Here is a 12,468-nt window from a genome sequence, read left to right on the forward strand (position 1 = left end):
GATGGAGCTGATTGAGTTTACAAGTTTCTGCAGCTTATTTCAATCCTGTGCACTACCCCCACATCCTACCCACCCATACCACACAGTTAGGATATTACATCTGAGTGAGCTGTATTGAGGAGCTGGATAGCTGCAGGAAAGAAGCTGTTTACTTTGTTTGAGATAACAGTCTATGCTTTCTGCAACCTTTCTTCCATAGTTCTCTTCATAAATTTAAGATAAAAAAAACTCTTGGCATTAATGTTTCAACAGTACTAAAATTTAAAAGCAATCTCTAAATGAAGGCAAAAGTTGATTCACAGAACGGAGTACATACTCATTCAACTATAGCATTCAAAAGTCAATGTAGGACAGGAAATGAATTGTAGAACTCTGGAGAGAAGGCAGGGACTAGCTGGATCATTATTACTAAGAGTTTGCACAGATGTTATGAGCCAAAATTGCATCCTTCCGTACTGTAAACACTGTAATTCTGTGATCTCCATGAAGATAGCAGAACAGCAGTATTTCACAGAAGCGTCTCCCAAGTTAACAAGATTGCCAGTCGGGTATTAATTACACTTGGACATCACTCCATGCTCATAATAAAGGGCTCAGCCAAAAGCATCAGCTCTTCATTCCTCTTCATAGGTGTTCCCTGACCTGCTGAGTTCCTCCAGAACTTTGTGTGTGTTACTCCAGCTTTCCAGCACCTGCAGAATCTCCTGTGTCTCCATGCTTGCAATCGTTGAGAGATCAGGTGGTGGAGCAGTAGTACTATTTGCATCATATTACTCCTCAGAAATCTGGTGGGGGGGGCATTGGTGTAGGGTGCAAGATCAAAGAGTTAGATATGCAAGGTTAGATACCCAATTTTCAAGTCATGTCTGCTCTCTGGGTGGCCCTATCCCACCAATGGAACTGGAAAATTCCTCACAATTTTTGCTTTTTCATTGGTCTCAGTTCATAATTTTTTTTTCCATTGTGGTTTTGCTCTCAAATTCAACACATCTTTTCCCTTTAATGAGTCCAACATGGACCTCACATATTTATCAGGCATTCTGAGTTATAACTATGGAGACCAAGACTTGCAGTATAAATATGTGGAATAGCTTGGTAATTTTCTGGTCAGATGTTTTCACAAAAGCCACCTTATTTGCCTGATGCTTAGGTTACACATGAATTCAGCAAGTTTGGCATGAATGGTTGAAGCCACTGTCAGCAGTCAATTCATCAATACATAGAAGGAATGGAGGGAGACGGCAGGGACATATTCTCTGTGAATGCAATCACCACATGCTCAATTGCAGCATCGTTGTTGTCTCATGAGGCTGGTGGCTGTGTTTTGACTAAGAGCAATGCTTTGTATAAATAGTTCACCTGATATATGTAAATACTCTTCTGTTGTTTTGAGTATGTTTTTACTTTATTATTTGGGCAGGACAGAAGTCTGCAGTCCCAATAAATTAGATTGGCCACATATTAACTGAAGTAACATGCACATGTGGTGTACTGTTGCTGTTTAAAAGATAAAGTCAATAAAAGACCTTGCACATTTCTAAAGCACAGTGTGGTGACCCATATTTGTGCATAAGGCAGAAACAGATGATTGAAGAGAACAATTCATTTTCAGTATTCTTTTTGTGTAAAAGCTCCATTAAGAACTTTGTGAGTAACGTGAATCATATGACACAGGACATTTTGGGTTCAAATACTATTGTCTCCAGAGCCAAATTATATTGGGCTGTGACTACTGACCCTTGGGCTTTGGAAATAAAAGTGAGCCAAGATTCCCACTACGCATGAAAAATGGAGAATGCATCTGGAAAATGCATATGTATACTGATTCAAGAAAGGATCGGGTTGCTGTGCAATGTGACTGTGATTTGCAATGCAGTATCCAGCACTCATTGTCTGAGCTCAGTCATGAAGTTCTGGTGCACAATAAGTGAGGAGCTGGCCAAGGACAGGATACCAAACTGAAAATAAATACGAATGCTGTTCAGCTAAAAATTTTCTGAAATATATTATGAATATTTGCTAAATTTAATATTTACCCTCTCTTCCACCCTGTATTACTACAATAGGATAGCAAGTGCAATATCACTGGGCTGCAAGATGGCCAGTGCAGTTCATTCTTCAAAATCATCCTCTCCCATAGTCAAGTTGCTTTTTAATGAGTTGAATTACACTCAATGGCTACTCTATTAAGTGCCTACCATACCTAATAAGACCTTAAGATATAAGAGAAGAATTAGGCCATTCGGCCCATTGAGTCTGCTCCGCCATTCCCTCATGGCTGACTTATTATCCCTCAACCCCATTGTCCTACCTTCTCCCCATAACCTTTGAAAACCTGATTAATCAAGAACCTATCTATCTCCACCTTAAATATACCCAATGATTTGACCTGCACAGCATATGTGGCAATGAATTCCATATATTCACCAACTTCTGGCTAAAGAAAGTTCTCTTCATCTCTGTTCAAGGTGGATGTCCCTCTATTCTAAGGCTGTGCCTTCTGGTCCTAGACTCCACCCTCTTCACATTCACTCTATCTATGCTTTTCAATGAAAATGCCCCCTCATTCTTCTAATCTTCAGCAAGTTGTGGGCCGTATCCAAGGTGGTGATGAATCAGCATAGAGGAAGGAGAATGAAAATTTGGCTGAGTGGAGTCATAGCAACAACTTCTCACTCAATGTCAGCAAGACCATGGAACTGATTATAGACTTCAAGGGAAGGAAACCAAAGGTCCATGAGGCAGTACTCATTGGAGGATCAGAGGTGGAGAGAGTCAGTAACTTTAAATTTCTGGGTATCGCTATCTCAGAGGGCCTGTCCTGGACCCATCATATTAATGTAATTGCAAAGAAAGTCTGACAATGCCTTTATTCCCTTAGCAATCTGTGGAGATTTGGCATGTCATCAAAAACTTTGACGAACTTCCAAAAAGGTGTAGTGGAGAGTGTATTGACTGGCTGCATAACAGCCTGGTATGGGAACACCGATGCCTTTAAACAGAATATCCTACAAAAGGTAGTGGATTCAGCCTAGTACATCACGGGTAAAATCCTCCCAACCATTGAGCACATCTACGTGAAACACTATCCTAGGAAGGCAGCATCCATCATCAAAGATTCTCAACACCCAGGCCATCTTTTGTTCTTGCTGCCTCATCAGGTAGAGGGTACAGGTGCTTTAGGACTCGCATTACCAGGTCAGGAACAGTTACTGCCCTTCGACCATCAGGCTCTTGAACAAAATAACACTCATCTATTGAGTTGTTCCCACAACCAACAATCTCACTTTAAGGACTCTTTAACTTGTTATTTCATGCTCTCATTATTTAATGCTATTTGCTTATATTTGAATTTGCACAATTTGGTGTATTCTAAGCTTCTTCTCCTTCATTGATCTTGTTTTCAGTTACTATTCTATAGATTATGCCTGCAGGAAAAAGAATCTCAGAGTTGTATGTCGTGACATGTATGTACTCTGATAATAAATTTTACTTTGAACTTTGACCTTTGTATAGGCCAGTGCCATCAAATGCTACTCATATGTTAACACTTGCAATCTTAGGATCATTCTCATGAACTTCCTCTGGACCGTTTCCAACGCCAGTACATCTTTTCTTAGATAACAGCCCCCAAACTCTTCAAAATACTCACAGTGCAGCCTCTTTAATGCCTTATAAAGCCTCAGCATTACACCCTTGCACTTGTATTCTAATCCTTTGAAAATGAGCATTAATTTTGTATTTGCCTTCCTTACCACGGACTCAACCTGCAAGTTAACTTTTAGGGCAGGGGTTTCCAACCTGGGGTCCACGGACCCCTCCATTAATGGTAGGAGTCTATTGCATAAAAGACTGGGAACCCCTGCATCAGGCAACCCTACACGAGGACTCCCAGGTCTGTTTGTATCTCTGATTTTTGAATTTCCTCCCCATTTAGAAAATAGTTCACACCTTTATTCCTACCAAAGTGCATGACTATGCACTTGCCTACACTATATTCCATCTATTACTTCTTTGTCTATTCTGCCAATCTGTCAAAGTCCTCCTGCAGACCCCCTTCTTCCTTAAAACTACCTGCCCCTCCACCTACAGTGGCTACCGAGTGCATGCTTGTGGTCTTCTGCTGTTGTATCCCATTCACTTCAAGGTTCGACATAGAGATCACCTTTCTGCACACCATTGTTGTAATGTGTAGTTATTTGAGTTACTGTTGCCTTCTTGTCAGCTTGAACCATTCTGGCCATTCTCCTCAGACCTCTCTCATTAACCAAGCATTTTCACCCACAGAACTGCCACTAACTGGAATTTTTTTTTGATTTTCACACCATTCTCTGTACACTCTGGAGACTGTTGTGTGTGAGAATCTCAGGCAATCAGCTGTTTCAAATTACCCTGTCTGGCAATACCAATTATTCCATGGTCAAAATCACTTAGATTACATTTCTTCCCCATTCTGATGTTTGGCCTGAATAACAACTGAACTTCTTGGTCAAGTCTGCATGCTTTTATTCAATGAGTTGCTGCCAAAGGCTAGATATGTCCTTGGCTACAATTTGGACTCTTTAGTTAGTGTTGGAAAGGAGGTCACTAAACAAACTATAATCCATTATGGACAATCTGGCACATCCTCTCCATGACCTACTGAATAAGCAGTGGAACACTCTTTCAAACAGCTCATTCAGCTCTGCTGTCACAAGGATCGTTACGGAAAATCTTTCCTACGAAAGGAAATAAGCATATACATATCTGTGTAACAGGAGAACACACATCACAGTACAATAGGCTCTGTTTTATTATTTTGAGCATTATTATTGCACATTGATAAATTATTATAGTGTATATTATTATTGTGTACTTTTTTGTTAGTTAAGTCTGCACACTGCAAAGTGTGTTTTTAAATGCTGCTGCTGTAACAAAAGGATTTCTCACTTGGGATCAATAAAGTATTTATTATTTTTTATTATTAATTAAGTATTTGCATTAATGAGAAAATACGGTGTAGAGGTGTACCTAATAAATTAACCATTGAGTGTATGCTGGTAAATACCAGACACATATGCAAACGTGCATCCAAACACAGAGTTGGGCACTGAGTTTCAGAGGACTTCTATTATAGCGACCGGTCGCTTGTTGGTGAGGTGGCACAAGATTTAAAAAGAGCCCGGGGCCTTTCAGGACTTCTTGGCGGGCTTCTGCATTCAGGATCTATTAGGCACTAGGTAAAGGTCAATTAAACAAAGTTAGGTTAAAGCTGAGTGGCCATTGTTGGAGTGGGGGCAGTGCTAGGGTGGTTAGTTTTAGGCTTCAGCAAGAAGAGGCAAAGACTTTAAGTAAGTTTTGATCTTTCCTTGTCTATAGTACATAGTGCAGTGAGAATGTGTCAACAGTTAGTGCTGTGTTCTTCATGTGAGATGAGGAAACTCTGGGAGATAGAACATAGAAAATCTACAGCACATTAAAGGCCTTTTGGCCTACAGTGTTGTACCGACCATGTAAACTACTCTAGAAGCTGCCTAGAGTTTCCCTACTGCATAGCCCTCTATTTTTCTAAGCTCCATGTTCCTATCTGAGTCTCTTAAAAGACCCTATTGTATCCGTCTCTACCACCCTCGTTGGCAGTGCATTCCACTCACCCACCACTCTGTGTGAAAAACTTACCTCTGACATCCCCTCTGTACCTACTTCCAAGCACCTTAAAACTATGCCCCCCCACGTGTTAGCTATTTCAGCCCTGGGGAGAAAGCCTCTGACTATCCACACGATCAATACCTCTCATCATCTTATACACCTCTATCAAGTCTCCTGTCATCCTTCATCGCTCCAAGGAGAAAAGGCCAAGCTCACTCAACCTATTCTCATAAGACATGCTCTCCAATCCAGGCAACATCCCTGTAAATCTCCTCTGCACCCTCTCTATAGCATCCACATCCTTCCTGCAATGAAGAACCAGAACTGAACACAGTACTCCAAGTGGCATCTGACCAAGATGTCATATAGCTGTACGGTATGTTGCCTCCCAGGTGCCGGGACTAGGAAAGTCTTGGATCGGGTCCACAGCGTTCTAAAGGGGGAGGTTGGACTTTCAGAAGTTGTGGTCCAGATAGGTACTAACAACATAGGTAGGAAAAGGGAGGAGGTCCTAAAGAGAGAATATAGGGAGTTAAGTAGGAAGCTGAAAAATGGGACCTCCAGGGTAGTAATGTCTGGATAGCTGCCTGTGCTATGTACCTGTGAGGGTAAGAATGGGATGATTTAGCAGATGAATGTGTGCTGGAAGAATTGGTGCAGGGGGCAGGGTGTCAGGTTCTGGGTCACTGGAATCTCTTCAGAGGAAGGTAAGACTTGTACAAAAAGGACAGGTTACACCTGAACCTGAGGGGGACCAATATCCTTGCAGGCAGGTTTGCTAGAGCTGTTGGGAAAGGTTTAAACTAATCTGGCGGGGATTGGGAACTGGTGTGATAGGGCTGAGGATGCAGCAACTGGTATACAAGTAGATGCAGTGTGTAGTGAAACTATGAGGAAGGATAGGCAGGTGATAGGGCAAAATGGGTTAAAGTGTGTCTGTAAACTAAGTAGTAGGGTTCTTCAGTTTAATAGTTTGGAAAAGCGAGGATAAAGTAAAAGGGAAGGAGAGTACAGGAGAGATTACAAATCTCCAGAATAAATAAAAAGAGAAACATTTTAGAAAGGAATAAGAATTTAACTTCTGGTAACATGGTGACAAAATTGAAAAAGGTGATGAACACTGGACTGATGGTGTTATATTTGAATGCGTGCTACATTTGGAAGGAAAAAGGTAGATGATCTTCTAGCAGTTAAAAATTGGCAGTTGACATTGTGGGCATCACTGAGTTGTGGCTGAAAGAAGATCATAATTGGGAGCTTAACATCCAAGGATACATCTTGTATTCAAAGGACAGACAGGTAGGCAGAGGGGGTGGGGTGGCTCTATTGGTAAAAAGTGAAATCAAATCCTCAGAAAGAAGGATTGGAAGATGTAGAATTCCTGTGGGTAGAGTTAAGAAACTGCAAGTGTGAAATGACCTTGATGGAAGTTATATACAGCCCTCTGAACGGTAGCTAGGACATGGGGTACATATTACTCAGTGACAGCAAGCCCCAAGGGTATAAGAGTGCATGTACGGACAAGCAAGGAACAGAGATGGGTTTATGAAGACAACAAATTGAGACCAAACAAATTGAAGTTATTTTTACTGTCCTGGATGAATTTTGAATTTAAATGGAAATATGTTAGAGAAAGATAAAGAAACCTCTTGGTTTTTCCTGATCTAAGTTTGCTATACGCACCATGCACACAGGTTTACATCTCCTAGGAGGTGAAGATGAAAATATAGAGACAGCATGGAGTAAGAGACAGTGGAGTTGATTGCTGAGGATGCATCCTAATGCCGGGAGATCAAGACCAGGCAGTTAAAAGTTTGAGAGGTAATTGTAATTATCTGGAGGCACAGAAAAGGTAGGAACTTTCCATAAGGGAAGATTGATGGCAAGGATACAACAAAGTGAGTGAAGCCCATTATCACTGATCAAGATTTCAGCTGGAGATAGGCTATTAGAAGTGAGGTGGTCCAAGAGTTGACTATGAATATGCAAGCTAGGGATGGAGTTTTGGAGGAAGGAAGGGACACTAATTCAAAGAAGAATGACGTGCTGAGTCTTTTTGTGCACAATATATGTAAAAGTGAGGTCTTTATGCAAAATTGCCACTGTTGTACTTGGTCTCTCAAGCTTCCTGCAACACAGTGTTATTCAAATATAAACTTGAACCCTTCTAACAGACTATTTAATTATGTGACATATGGGCAGAGGCTGACCCATGGGCACCCCTCTCCATGTAATGCAGATAATGAAAAATAAACACTTCCCTCCCAAAAAGCCTTGCAAGAGATGCCCCCTGTTCTTACCAATATTTACAGAGGCCGGTAACATTTTTCTGTTTATGTGAAAAATTGAGTTGATTGGGCTGGACTTTCTCATAGGTTCTTATCTTATAAGAGACCCATTATTCAGCCCATTTACACCAGCTCTCATAGCCAGCCAATCTGTTCTAGTGTATTTTGTAAATACAATATAGCAAATATTATTTCCACTTCAACAGCAACCGGCCTTCAGACCTGAATATGAATTGTGTATTGAATTCAAAATGGAGCTCAGAACAGTAAGTTGCAGACCAGGAAACAGCCAATTGTAAGCCTATGACTTAATTGGACTACAGAGTTTTGACTTCCATTTTTAATTAAGTCCTAACAGCACTAAAGATACTCCTCAGTTAGAATGTCCTCAATATTTGGAATCCTCTTTATGTGCTAGTTTTAATCTGAGTCTTGGAGAAGAAATACTGTGGTGATGTTTGGGCTGTTGATTATATTTCATCTTTCAAGACTTCCATTAAATATTTCAAGGAATATATTGCTCAGAAGACATTTTAATTCATTCTCTACAATAAGGAATAAAAGCTATTTAAGTATGAAGTATCTCCTCAGAATTTTATCTACTAATAACAGACCGTTTTGTTAAGCTTTTTGTATCTGAATAACAATACAGAAAATTTTTGAACTATTATCTAACTTAAAACATCCTTCCTGAACTTAAAAGGCATGTTACAAGACTGCTCATGAGAAATAACGATCTTTTTGTCAGAAATAATAGACAGAAACAGCAATTTATTTTTCATGGTTGTTACAGCTGCTGTGTACTATTCACTTATCTTCAAAAGTACGACCCTAATTACACCAATTATCCACCTCTCCTGTTAGACCAAATGTCCTCTTTCAGAGGACAACATGTTTAGCGAACATCTACAGTACTTCAGTGCTTCTGATAAATAAGCAATCTGTTTTCCCTTGCCTCTCATTTGAGACTGCAGAAACCTACACCAGCTTAAAAAACAAAATTCAAGAGGGACATGAAATTTAACCTGGGTTTCGTCTATTATTCCAGATTTGGAATTTACAGCAATGCAAACATCAAAGATTGCTACTTTACTCACCGTGGTCTCAGTCCAGCCCAGACCGAAACAATTGCTACACTTAGTTCTCACAGTAAGGATGAAAATGAAATGCATTTGTCTACTCTCAACTCTACTTGTACATATGAATCCACAAGCTATTAATTCCACATGACCCTTCATCAATTTAGTTTTCATCTGGTGTTGCTTTCTTTAGTCTCAAATGAGAAACAAGGGCGTCCTGATGAAGGGTCTACACCCAAAATTGTTTATTCCCCCTCCATAAATGCTATCCGACTTGCTGATTTTCTCCAGCATTTTGTCGGTGTGTGTTGATTAAGATTTCTAGCATCTGCAGAATCTCCTGTCAAAAATGACAACAGCCCTTTTTCTAAAAAAAATTCAGTTAGGTGTTACTACACAGAGAAATACAAGAGATTCTGCAGATGTGGGAAATCCAGAATAACACATGTGTGTTCATGGAAGAATTCATAAGAGCCCATAATGTTGACTCTATTATTTTCTATAGATGCTGACTGACCTACTGAATTCCTCTGGTATTTTGTATGTGTTACTACAAATACAAACTTCTTAAGGGTTTAAAAAAATCCTGATTGGGGATCCACCACACGGCCGGACTGGAAACTGGGAAATTTTAAGTCTCAATTAAGTATAGGGGTTTGAATTTTTTTCAAAACAGGTAAGAAAGCACAATCAACATAAGAGCAAGAACAAAAACAACAGCATATACATTGGGACTATTTGGTGTCAAAATTGCTTTCTTGTGCATCTCATTCATTGAGATAGCTTGTTATACTAACTCATTTCATTTACTGAGATAACTTGTTCAAAGTTCTAAGAAAATTTGGTATCAAAGTACGTATATATCACCATATACCACTTTGATATTCAATTTCTTGCAGCCATCTACAGAACAAAGAAATACAATAGAATCAATGAAAAACTACACACAAAGACTGACAACAAATGTGGAAAAGAAGACAAACTGTGTAAATAGATACTGAGAACATAAGTCCTTGAAAGCGAGTTGTGTTGAGGTGAATGAAGTTATTAGATTAGATTCAACTTTATTGTCGTTGTGCAGAGTACAGATACAAAGCCAATGAAATACAGTTAGCATCCAACCAAAAATGCAAAGAATAGTGTTATTTACAAAATAACTGCGAATTAAAAGTAAGTGCTACAGCACACAAATATAAAAGTGTTGAGACAGTCCAATATGGGTGCAATACTGCTTGGCGCTGTGATGTGAAGTTCAGCAGGGTCACAGCCTCAGGGAAGAAGCTCTTCCTGTGCCTGCTGGTGCGGGAGCGGAGGCTCCTGTAGTGCCTACCGGATGGGAGGAGAGTAAAAAGTCCATGGTTAGGGTGAGATGCATCCTTGATGATGCTTTTTGCCCTGCTCAGGCAGCCTTTAGGATAGATGTTCTCAATGGTGGGCAATTGGGTGCCAATAATCCACTGGGCAGTTTTCACCACCCGCTGGAGTGCTTTGCGGTGCAATACGGGACAATTGCCATACCACACTGAGATGCAGTTGGTGAGTATGCTCTCAATGGTACAGCGGTAAAAGGGGTATCTTGTTATACTATTTGAAATACTATTCCTTTTGTCTTGCAGGTAGCTGGATTTGTAGTTGGAGGTGTGGAGATATCATCTTAGGCTCAGCACTTATCCAGAGAGCCCTTCTCTTGATGAGCACTGTGGCAACCTATCTTCATGACAAAGAGTGGAAGATCTCAATCTCCCATAAGGTCATAGGACATAGGAGAAGAATTAGGCCACGCAGCTCATGCACGTCCTCTTGTGTTGTTCTGCTGAACATTGTGGGCATGCTATTTTGGCCCCGGACTTAACAAAAACATATGCTGACTACCCCAAGCTCATCTTTGGATGTGTTGAGTATGAATGCAAAAAACTACACTCTTCACTGTAGTGTGATAAATAAATTTGAATCTAACAAAACACCGAGACTTCCGGAGCATCCAATGCCGGGAAATTCAGCTACTCCATTGTACAGTAGGTGTGCTGAGCCATTGCAGTGGAGTTCACCCATGCTGACTCATTGCCTTTGTTTGTGTTTAGATCACAACCCTACTGGATCACTGCAGGCGGGTCTTCATGAGGCACAACTTCCTTTTGAGGGAATTGTGCACAGCTGCCTGCACTTAGCTGCACAGGAAACACAATAAAGGAGTGAGCGATCCCACAGCAACATCCAAAAAACACCATGACCTCACAAGATGGATCACTTCAATACTTCAAAGTGTACCTTCTACTGCAACTCAAGACAGCTACACATCACAGACTCAAAGTACACAAAGCACCCACTAAACAATCAGAGACAGGCAACCGGCTTGTCTGGTGCAGTTTGAAATACTGTTTGCATTTGAGTTCTGGAGATATCATCTTAGGCTCAGTACTTAACCAGGCTGGAGGAGAGAGTCCTGCTCTTGATGGACACTGTGGTAACCTATTCTTGTGACAAAGAGTGAAAGATATCAATCGCCCATAAGGCTGTAAGACATAGGAACAGAATTAGACCATTTGGCCCATCCATGTCCACTCTTTCTAAGCCTTTCAATATTTGATAGGTTTCATTGAATCCCCTCCCCACATTCTTCTAAACTCCACCAAGTACAGGCCCCGAGCCATCCCAGAGAATGGAATCTTCTTGTGAACCTCCTCTCCAGTATGTTGTTACCTATATCCTCCCTCCTACATCTTGAATGACCATCCTGTCTAAACAACCTGCCACTTTGTTTATCACTTACAAACAACCCATTCTCACACTTCCTTTATGTCATCAGCATAAAGAAACATCCATAATAACCGGCCTGTACCAAACCACAAAGACACCAGGGAAAGAAAGATGGCTGTACAAACAAAATGCTGGAGGAACTTAGCGGGTCAGGCAGCATCTATGGAAATGACTAACAGTCGACATTTCAGGCCGAGACCTTTCTTTAGGGCTGAAAAGGAAAGGGAGAAGATGTCAGAATAAGAAGTTGGAGGAGGGGAAGGAGCATAGCTAAAAGGTGATAGCTGAAGGTAGATATGTAGGGGAGGTAAAGGGCTGGAGAGGAAGGAATCTAATAGGAGAGGAGAGTGGAACAGAGGAGAAAGGGAAGGAGTGACCCAGGGTAGATGATAGGCAGGTCATAAGAGGTAAGAGGCCTGAGTGGAGAGTGGGGGAGGAAGTTTTTCTTGCTGGAAGGAGAAATCGATATTCATGCCATCAGGTTAGAGGCTACCTAGACAGAATATAAGATGTTGCTCCTGCAATATGAGGAGGCCATGGACCAACATGTCAGAGTGGGAATGGGAACTAAAATGTTTGGCCACCAGAATTTATGCTTTTGGCAGATGAAGCGGTGGGGGGGAGGGGAGAACACCAGAAGTTTGCAGGATCTACTGACCTAAAGAGAGTGGCTTAGATGTACAGTCATGTATTGAACTGATTTTAAAAAATTAATT

The sequence above is a fragment of the Hypanus sabinus genome, chromosome 14, assembly GCF_030144855.1.
Source record: "Hypanus sabinus isolate sHypSab1 chromosome 14, sHypSab1.hap1, whole genome shotgun sequence".
Classification (NCBI taxonomy): domain Eukaryota; kingdom Metazoa; phylum Chordata; class Chondrichthyes; order Myliobatiformes; family Dasyatidae; genus Hypanus; species Hypanus sabinus.